This window comes from Triticum aestivum, chromosome 3A (assembly GCF_018294505.1).
Source record: "Triticum aestivum cultivar Chinese Spring chromosome 3A, IWGSC CS RefSeq v2.1, whole genome shotgun sequence".
Lineage (NCBI taxonomy): Eukaryota > Viridiplantae > Streptophyta > Magnoliopsida > Poales > Poaceae > Triticum > Triticum aestivum.
In genome coordinates, this window is record NC_057800.1 from 2,037,952 (window position 1) to 2,047,624 (window position 9,673).

Consider the following 9,673-nt stretch of genomic DNA (forward strand, 5'->3'; position numbering starts at 1 on the left):
ACTTATCACCTGTCAATGTGCAGAATAATTCAGTTCAACAAGCTAAACTTAGATAGGTGATAGATATACTATTTATTTTAAGTTGTAAGGTGTGTGCCAAGTTTAGTTCACTTAGTTGTATTCCTCCGGTTAATTTTGCTTCCTTGCTTTCCTCTTGGCCTTACGACCTAACTATTTATACTATCTATAGGGCATGGACATTATAAGAACCTCAAAACGATAGAAACCAAAACACACACCATCTTCACAACATTCTTTTCCTTCTCTCAGCAAAATCACCGACATTCTCCCATTATACCATGGAGGCCTGGAGGAAGACAACCATGTGTTGTTTGATTCTTTTCTGCCTTATGGCTACATGTAGTAAGTATAATTATCCATAGTATCAACATTTCGCCAAAGTTTCATGTTGTGCAATGACATATCAACATTGTTGGACACATTCATTCATATTACTTCTCCTAACCTTGTCTATTTATACATAGGTGAGGTTTCATCTACCGAAAACATGTGCTATCACAACCATTGGGATAAATGCCATCCTGATCAAAATGGAATGTGTCGAGATAGTTGTGTGGAAGACGGATGGGATGATGGACAATGCCGGAACCGGTTTAAAAGACTAATGGGTGCCAAGTGCGAATGCTACCCTAAGACTTGCGATCATTAGGGAGGCAACATGCGACTTTCTTCTACCAAGTTACTACTATTTATAAATTTACATCGGTTTTAATGATTGACGTCAAACATGTTGTAACACCAATCATGGTGAATACTATATCACCTTCTATTTATTTCTTTATTCCAGACCATTGTATTCAAAATTATGATGTTACACAATTATACCTAATTACTGTTTGATGTATCCTTAAACTAAATAGATTTTTGAGTGCTTATTAGCAACATTTGATATTTCGCTCGCATGCATCATCCTAGTAAGAAATCATGTGTTTATTTACTAGGTTTGGTAATCAATGTGAATAAATTAATGAGCCTTGATGAAAATTTACGATATACCCTAAAAAGTGTGGTAAAGAATCACACATAAGTTCCATCTTTTGTCAGATCAAAGTGGGATGAGACCTCAAATGTATTGCTAAGAACACCTCATAGTTGTATCCTTAATCTTAATGTACTGAGCATGCCCCATGTTGCTTCAGGAAGCCCCATAAATGATGCTAGACATCACCTCGGGTGTCTTTCATATTTATACTAGACATGCATCATATTAAATCTCATTGATTCCCAAAAGATTCAATCTAATATAGATAAAATCATAGCATGAGCAAGATTCAATCCAACAAAAAGAAGCTCAAAATAAGAGGTGATACCTCATAGATGTCTAGGATCTTTGAATATATTGAGGTGACACCCTATATAGTGCATGAACAACTTTGAATACCATCCGTTGAATTACCTCCGTCCAACGACTGATAGGAGGCAAATCCAAGCATCCGCGTCCAATGGATTAACTAATTGGTTGCACCAGATTGTGCCACCTTGCATCTCTAGACATCTCTATCTTGCCAGTCGTATGAGGTGGTTATGTGGTCTGGTGTGAATGAATCAAAGTTGTAGTAGTATCATGTTGCTATGTGCTTCTCTAGAAATCTGTATCTTGCCAGTTCTAGTAGTATCAATAGTTGGGTTGCCCGGCTCCTGTGCTTGCCTCTAACGCTCACGACCCATTCGGCTAAGAGTGTAAAGGTAGAACCACTGCGACTGCGCCGACATTTCAAATGTTTCAGCGGCTCAGTGGAGAAAGCCGAAAACTAACTGTCCTTGTAAGCGTAAATTACTCGGCAATGCGAAGACAGTGTGAAACAAAGGTTTGTTGGAGATCATCCACGAAAAATGAGGGGCTTTTATTCAAATAGGCCGAAATGAATAGCGGCTTAAACCCCGACCAGTTGCTGAACACTTCACACATCAGGGGCTATTCACTAGTACCCACAGTTAAGATCTTAAAGACTAAGTGAAAGCTATGAAACCAAAATAGTCCAATTACCTCGTTTCATATGCTTGGACCGCCTTTGGGAACCAAGACATCGGCTAAGGGTCGAAACTGCACCTGAAACACCCTTTGTATCCTGTGCTTGCCTCTAAAGCCAATTCGGTCACACAAGAGTAAAAATATAAGGGCAAATAAATATATACGCTCATACATTGGAACATAAAGCCACATTTATTACCAAACAAAAAGCATGTCTTTACATCGTGCTAACTTTGTCATTCCGAAGTATAATGTGTCCTTGGGACACCGCTCCTCAGTGATCTGAGCTCCCTCCATCACCCCAATCAAATACTACTCCATGGTCTGATTCTTCCCTTCAGGGGCCCGAGGCCATGAGCGTCGCATAAATATGCCGATAGTGTGTCGCCATGCAAGCATACGCCCATTGGACGCCCTCCAGCGATTCACCTGAGGGCCGACCTCTCGCAGGCGGGCCAGTAGACCGAAGAAACTGCTAGGCAGCGCTGCCGCGGGCCAGAGCTGGACGCAGAGATCTTGTAGTGCCGGCTTCGCCATCTGGAAAAGCTTCATGAGTAGCTCTATTTGGTTATTGAGCAGCTCTGGGTACGATGGTGCCTGGAACAGATTGTAGAACGCCTTCTCCGTGGCATGGACCTCTTGAGCACCGAAGTAGCGGCCGGCGTCTGAAGCACTCCTCGTGAGGTCCCCGAAAGCCTCTGCGGATCGCCGTACTTGGGTGAGCTCGATGAACCCCTTGCGGCAAAAAATACACTGATGCAAAAGACGGCTTACCAGCAATGATTTGCTTCACTTGCTGAAGCACTTCGCGGTCCGCCCGGGCCTGGGTCTGGACCTCAGCGTATGCCAGGCTCAGGTTCTTGAGCTCCATGGTCGCCTTCTTCTTCTCCTCTTCCTGAAAGGCGTTGCGATCAAGGTACATGCCTTTCAGGGTGTCCTTGACCTCGACGACCCGGACCTGGTCCTTTCCCTGAGTTACCCTTTCTTTGGCTAGCTCCTTCTCGGCCCGAGCGGCTGCAGCCTTTGCTGCTACGCCTCCCCCCGAGCTCTACTTAGCTCAACCTTAAGAGCCTCAAGCTCTGTCACCGCGGCTATCAAAACCAAAGGCTCAGGTATTAGCATTATATCATAAAACAATACACAAAGTAAATTTGATAGCATGGTGCTTTTTCAGCCTACCTTGAGCCTGCTTATCGTAGTTTTGTCACAGCAAGATGTCCTTGTGAAATGACTTAGTGGTGAGGCCACTGCACCGAGGTGGTAGCTTGAACGGGGTTGGTTGGAATCGAGAGACGCAAGTTTTACCCAGGTTCGGCCCCTCGCGATGTTGGAAAAATCCTACATCCTGCTTAATTGATATTGATGATGGTGATGTTCTTGATTACAATGGTGCTATTTTGCTACCTCTCATCTCGAGAGCATCTACTTTGATCTTTTCTAATACTTGTCTGTCTCCCCCCTTTGGGGTGCGTTGCCCCTCCTTATATAAGTTGAAGGGGTGCCTTCATGTAGAGTCCTAGTAGGATTACTACTAGTTTCCTTTCTATTTCAAGCCGGAGTCTAGTCCGGGTCTTCTCCTGGCAAGGTTCATCGGCCGGGTCGTGATCTTCCTGGCTGGGTTTACCCAGTCTGGGCCTTCTCCATGAGCCGGCCTCCAGCCTCTTCGCGAGCTGGCTTTCTACTGGGTTGCACACTGGGCCTTTAGTCCTTGTCTTCCAGGTCGACCCGTTAAGCCAGGTGACTCATTGGCCGCCAAGTGATGGGTCGGGTTACACCTCCTGGCCAGGTCAAACCATGGGGAATATCCCCAACATTAGCCCTAGTTTAATTTGGATTTATCCATGTTAAACTTATCTTGAAAAATAACACAAGAACAAATTTGATAGGTTATGCGTCGGGTTGAGGGTTCTTCTGAACCAACGTATGTTCATCCTACAGTCCTTGTCATTTCCTTCTTTGAAGACACCCGACCTAGTCAATCTTTGTCAGGTCGTGCAAATTTTCCACACATAGAAATTATTGAATTACTCCATATCGTGACATCATCTCAGCCACCTTGATACGTGTCCATGATCTCATAACTAATCTTTTTTAGCAGATATGTCAAACTTTGCCAATGCAAAAATCCAAGAGCTTTATTCAATGGAATTCCTCTTGGCAAGTCCGGGTCTCTTTGTTACATCAATGGGACGGCTTCAAAATCAACTATATGACGCTGGTTTCTTGCAGAAAAATATTGGGGAAAAATAATCCATTTGAGTCGGCTTCCAATGCTCTGGTTCGACAAAAATATTGGACTTAAGATATCCTTATGATACTGAGCCGGATTTGAATACGTCGGCTTGATAAAAAAATTAGACTTAAGATATTCGTCTGATGTTCAGTCAGCTTGAGGATGTAGAGCTTGTCGAGTTGCGATCGTCGAAGTTGCTGAGTTACAGAGATTGATGATGTCGGGTCATGATTGTTGCTGACACTGGGTCATGATTGTTGCTGACACTAGGTCATGTAATTTGTTGTCCTTGGTTTCTTTAGACCAAGTCCTTATAGGAAGGATCCTCCCAGGTTGGGTTTTCCCAGCCCGGGTCAATCTGAATTTTCTTTCAACTCCAATATATGTATCAACTGTAACCCCAAGCTTGAGTTTATCACCTTGTGATGACTTGGTGCTTGCTTTTGTAAATTGTTGAGTCGGTTTTCCGGGCCTTTCTATGAATAGCTTGGAGGAGATAAGCTTTGTAAATTTCTCAACAAAGAATATGATACCCGGTTTGCTCAAAACTGAGAACTTGAAGGTGTACCTCCCTTATATCCATATTAGATGTAGCCTCCAAGTCTTAAGTGGGGAACGTAGTGACAGCTTAATACTTGCTTCAATATAAATGTTGCAACTTTGGAGAAATCTGGGTTATTCATCTTAGTCACCAGTCATAAACTGAATGTTTTGCATTTTATAAACGAGCAAGAGAGATGAGGGAAGACGCCACTCAATCGGGGCGATCAGCTCTATATTTATATCACGATTACATGGAGCCTTGGAAGCCAACGAACATACCTCCTCGTATCAATCTACAAGCGAGTATAATTAGGAAGATACGGAGGTAGGATATAGCTACACAAGGTATGTACTTTAACATCCCCCCGCAATCAATGCGTCAGATGGACGGATGCATAGAATGTACCGAAAGTCCATGAATAGCTGGACGGTAGACCCTTTGTCATAATATCAGGAAACTGGTGCGAAGATGGCACATGAAGAACCCGAGTCAGACCGAGAGACACCTTTTCGTGAACAAAATGTATTTCAATCTCGATGTGCTTCATACGACGATGTTGAACCGGGTTGCAAGCCATGTAGACAGCACTGACATTGTCACAAAATATGAGAGTGGCGGTGTGGAGGGGGCGATGAAGCTCATGAAGAAGTTGACAAAGCCAAGAACATTCAGCCACAACGTGAGCCATGACACGATAGTTGGCTTCGTCACTGGAGCGAGAGACTGTAGCCTGGAATTTGGGGACCAGGACAAAGGTTGTCACCAAGATATACACAATAACCGGAAGTGGACCAGCGAGTATCAGGGCAGCCAGCCCAATCAGCGTCCGAGTACGCGATGACACTACAAAAAAATACACTTTCGTGATGATACGTGTTTGTCACAGTAGGTCACGTGTTCTTTCATGCATGTACATCCATGACGATTTTATGACAGAATCAAGAGAGTCATACATGTGCTGTCGTAGAAATGTTTCATGACATTACCAAAATTATGATAAGTCGCGCGTCATAAAAGTGCTTTCGTCAAGGGTGATCGACACGTGGCATCCACCGTAACGAGTCGCCGTTAAGCTATCGGGTTCCGGTTTGGATCCGATAAGCCCTTAACAGCCCCGACCAATGGGGATTTTCTATGTGTAAAATTTTCATTCGTCGGATAATGCACGTGTCAGCTCATCGTTGGGACAGATGTCATCCCTACAATGGACGGAAGACGCTTATGGTATGTCAACATGTGGCACAGCCCAACAGTGGCCCATTTAAGGTAAAAAGGCCGGCCTAGCTAAAGGCCCGCCATATTTTTTCAGACACAAGTGGGCTGGCCCATTAACAGCCTGCCATGTTTTGGGTCAAATTGAGGCCCATATCAGATCAGGCCCGTTCATAGCCTGTCGTGTTTTGGGCCAAATTATGACCCATATTGTATCAGGCCTGTTAATAGGCCACTGTTCTTTTGGGCCCATTCTAAGCCAAGTTTGTATTTCAGCCTGTTAAATGCCCGTTTACCAGTTTGGCCCGATAATAGTTTCGGCCTGTTAGCAGCCCGTGGTGCATCTCACACGTTGTCGACCCGGTTTAACTTTAGGCCATTTAACGGCCCATGCAGAAACTGGGCTATTTCTTGTCCGAACTAACTTTAGGCCTCTTAACGGCCCATAGTCTTTGTGGATAAATTTCAGCCCAACTGGGCTATCGGCCTGTTAATGGCCCGTGTAACAGTTGGGCCTAATTACAGCCCGCGTTGAATCCGGCCTGCTTACAACCCATCTGATAATGGCCCTTGATACTGTTGGGCCTATGGCCCCTGTTGATACCAGCCTGCTTAAAGCCCATAATTTTATTGGGCCAAACAGGGCCCGAGATATATTTTGGCCTGTTAACGGCTTGTCCTATTTGGGCGAAACATGGGCCTTAGGCAGTTTCAGACTGTATTGGCCTGCGAGTTTTTCGGCTCAACGCTAGCCCAATCTAGTTTTAGCCTGTTAAAAGCCCATGGCATTCTCTAGCCCAGCTGGCCAGAACTTTACTCGACCTGTTAAAGGCGGAAAACTACAATACGTTTAGACCTGCTAATGGCCCAAGATGATTATAGGCCCATGTTTTAGCCCATATGAGTAACGGGCCGGCCTGAAGACCGACAACATTGAGATCCATTGAACCTTCCAGCATAAATTACAGCATACCAACCCAGAATAAACCTAAACTATGCAATAAACAAATTACGACATATTACATCCACTTGGCATCAAAGTTCGCCACCAGTGATAATAAAGCGCAACGTGACCACGGATTACATACACTGGGCATCATAGGTAGCCACCAGTGTATATAAATGCACCGACAAAAGAATATAAAAAACTGAGAGCACTTTAGAAAGCATTAGGCCTGGCCAGGACGAGCACCGCAAGCAGCCAAACAAGATGATGAGACCTCAATTGTGTCAACGATAGATGCTCTATCCCTAGTTGTATACCACCAAAGCCCGCAAGGCAGTCCTCTGAGATCTTCATTGCATCATTGACATCAAGTTGGTGCTAAGCTGAAGCAAGCCTTTCCGCTTTAAGTTGAGACTGAAGCAGTTGAACTGATTGAGGCAGCGACTGCATAGAGGTTGTCTCACAGCGGCTTGTGAGTAGCTTCAACTCACTGTCTTCATCAAGACAGGACCTTGGGGTCATCTCGCTCTCTTCAAGATGGTTTGGCTCACTATCTTCCCTAAAGTTCTGCCTGGCATAAGAGATACGACTCTGAAAGAGAAACAAGAACACAAGTATCAGGTTTCGCAATTATATAAACAAATAAATGGATCTGTTCTGCATAAGGAACATGTTTTTACAACTACAATTTAAAACTGGTAGTTGTTGCAAACATCCAATCAGATGTAAACACCAAAGTAAACAACATTGGAGGAAATGATGCCTATCCAAATCTATACTAGAACAAAGTTTGAAGGCTTGAGAAGGATGAACTTACATTACATGTTAACACGGGCTGGACAAAGCCCTTCTCCATGTCGATGGAAGGATAATTCAATAAATTCCCCAAAGAAACATCTTTATAAGCGTTGCCATTATTCTACATTTTGCAAAGAGTAAATATAGATCAAATAATATTGGAAGAAATAGAGGATAATGAAGCTCAGGTGCAGAGTGATGATACATAATCAAATAGCAATTAATTAAGTACAACGTTACAAGGCAAAAGGTACTGACAAGAGGAATGCAGACATCAACATGTGCAGTAGCATTGGCTTTATTCAACATTTTGGTAAGAGTAATTTGGAGAAAGTGGAGGGCAGGGCAAATAAGATGTAGAGTAATGCTAGACAATCAACTATCTCGCAATGCAACTACAGTAATACCACCGCCGTCCGTTATTACTTGTAGCTCAAATGGATGTATCTAGCACTATTAAGTTCTAAATACATCCAATTGATCAAAGATACAGAGGGAGTACATGACAGCAGGTACTTACATGAGCAATCCAAAACTTCATAACCATTGTTTTAATTCTACATTTATCTAAGAGTAAATATAGATCTTATAATTTCGAGCAAAGGGAGGATAAAGAAGTGAACATTTACAATGATGCTACATAATCAAACAACAATGAGTGTAAGTATGGTGACAAAGGGCAAGAGGTACTGACAAGAGCAATGCAGTGCCCAGTCCTGTTGTGAGATCCTATGATCCTTTGAGCAAGGAGATTCATCTGAAATTAGTTTTCATACAAGAGAGAAGGTAAGGCACATGTAGAAATTTAGGAGTTCAAATTTTGATTTGATATCATAGACAGTACCTGATGCTGGGCTCTCTGTAGTTCTAATAGGGGTTTGTCTAGTGGAGTAGGGGTAAAGTGTGGTACAGTTGGGCCTATGTTTTCTATGGCTGCTGATCTATCTGATTTAGCAGGTATCACTACCTTTTTCCAAATACCTAGTTTGTATTCCTTGAGGATCTGCACTCACCCTCTCCCTTTTTGACATCTATTACGAAATAACAACATTTGACTGGAAAAACATAGTATGATGACACATGGAATAGGTACAGAAAATGGATAGGTATGGCATATACTTGTATATGATGCTTAAACTAAGCAGATGGTGGTGTAACAAAGTAGAAGTAGTGCAAGAGGTCATATGCAAAATATGTGTGACCAATACAACCTTGCCAAGTTAGAGCAGGCACCTTGATGGGTGAATAAGATAGGCCATCCTCCACCACGCCAAGTTTGTTAGCCAGTGGATTGTTCTGCAATATTCTTCTCGTGCGCCCATTCTCATATTCATTTTGATCATGTTCAATACCTGACATGCATGAAAACATAAAAACAAGTGAGATTATCTTTGTAATGGAGAAGTGATTCTAATCCAGCACTGCCTCCCTGTAAACCCCTTTGTGCTATCTCTGCAATTCTTCTGAGAGATTCCATGCATGCTATAATTTGGTTGTGCATTAATATAATGTGGCCTACTACTCAAAATATGAGAGCTCCAGAAGTGATCATACTTCGCATATGACAGCTTCAACATATAGTAAAGAAGAACAAGTCGACCTGACCTGACAGATTCAAAATATACTAAGGGAGAACAACTCGACCTGTCCAGTTGACCGCAAATGTCTCTGCTACTCTTCCCAACAAGTAACATACTTATTAAAGAAGAGTAGAGGATCATGTTGAAGAAGAGCACAACAACATGCAGATTGAAGATATTACAAGTCTTTCTATACAATGTCTGTTGCCCACCCATGATGAACCAGAGCGCACAGAGAAATACTATTCCTTCAGGTCTCTCCATATGAGGCTCACGTGCATTTCGAAATTGAAGTAGGAACATTTAGCTGACCAATTAAACATGTCCCAGTTTTACTAATATCAGCATAATATCACATTCGAATTTG

General features: G+C 42.9%; 1 long non-coding RNA gene across 1 annotated transcript; it reads left to right on the forward strand.

Annotated features, from left to right (window-relative positions):
- The first annotated feature begins 221 nt into the window (after positions 1–221).
- LOC123057427 (uncharacterized) lies at positions 222–912 on the forward strand. The gene is made up of 2 exons (XR_006426835.1): positions 222–363; positions 486–912. It is a non-coding gene; the product is annotated as an uncharacterized lncRNA (long non-coding RNA).
- Positions 913–9,673: the final 8,761 nt, after the last annotated feature.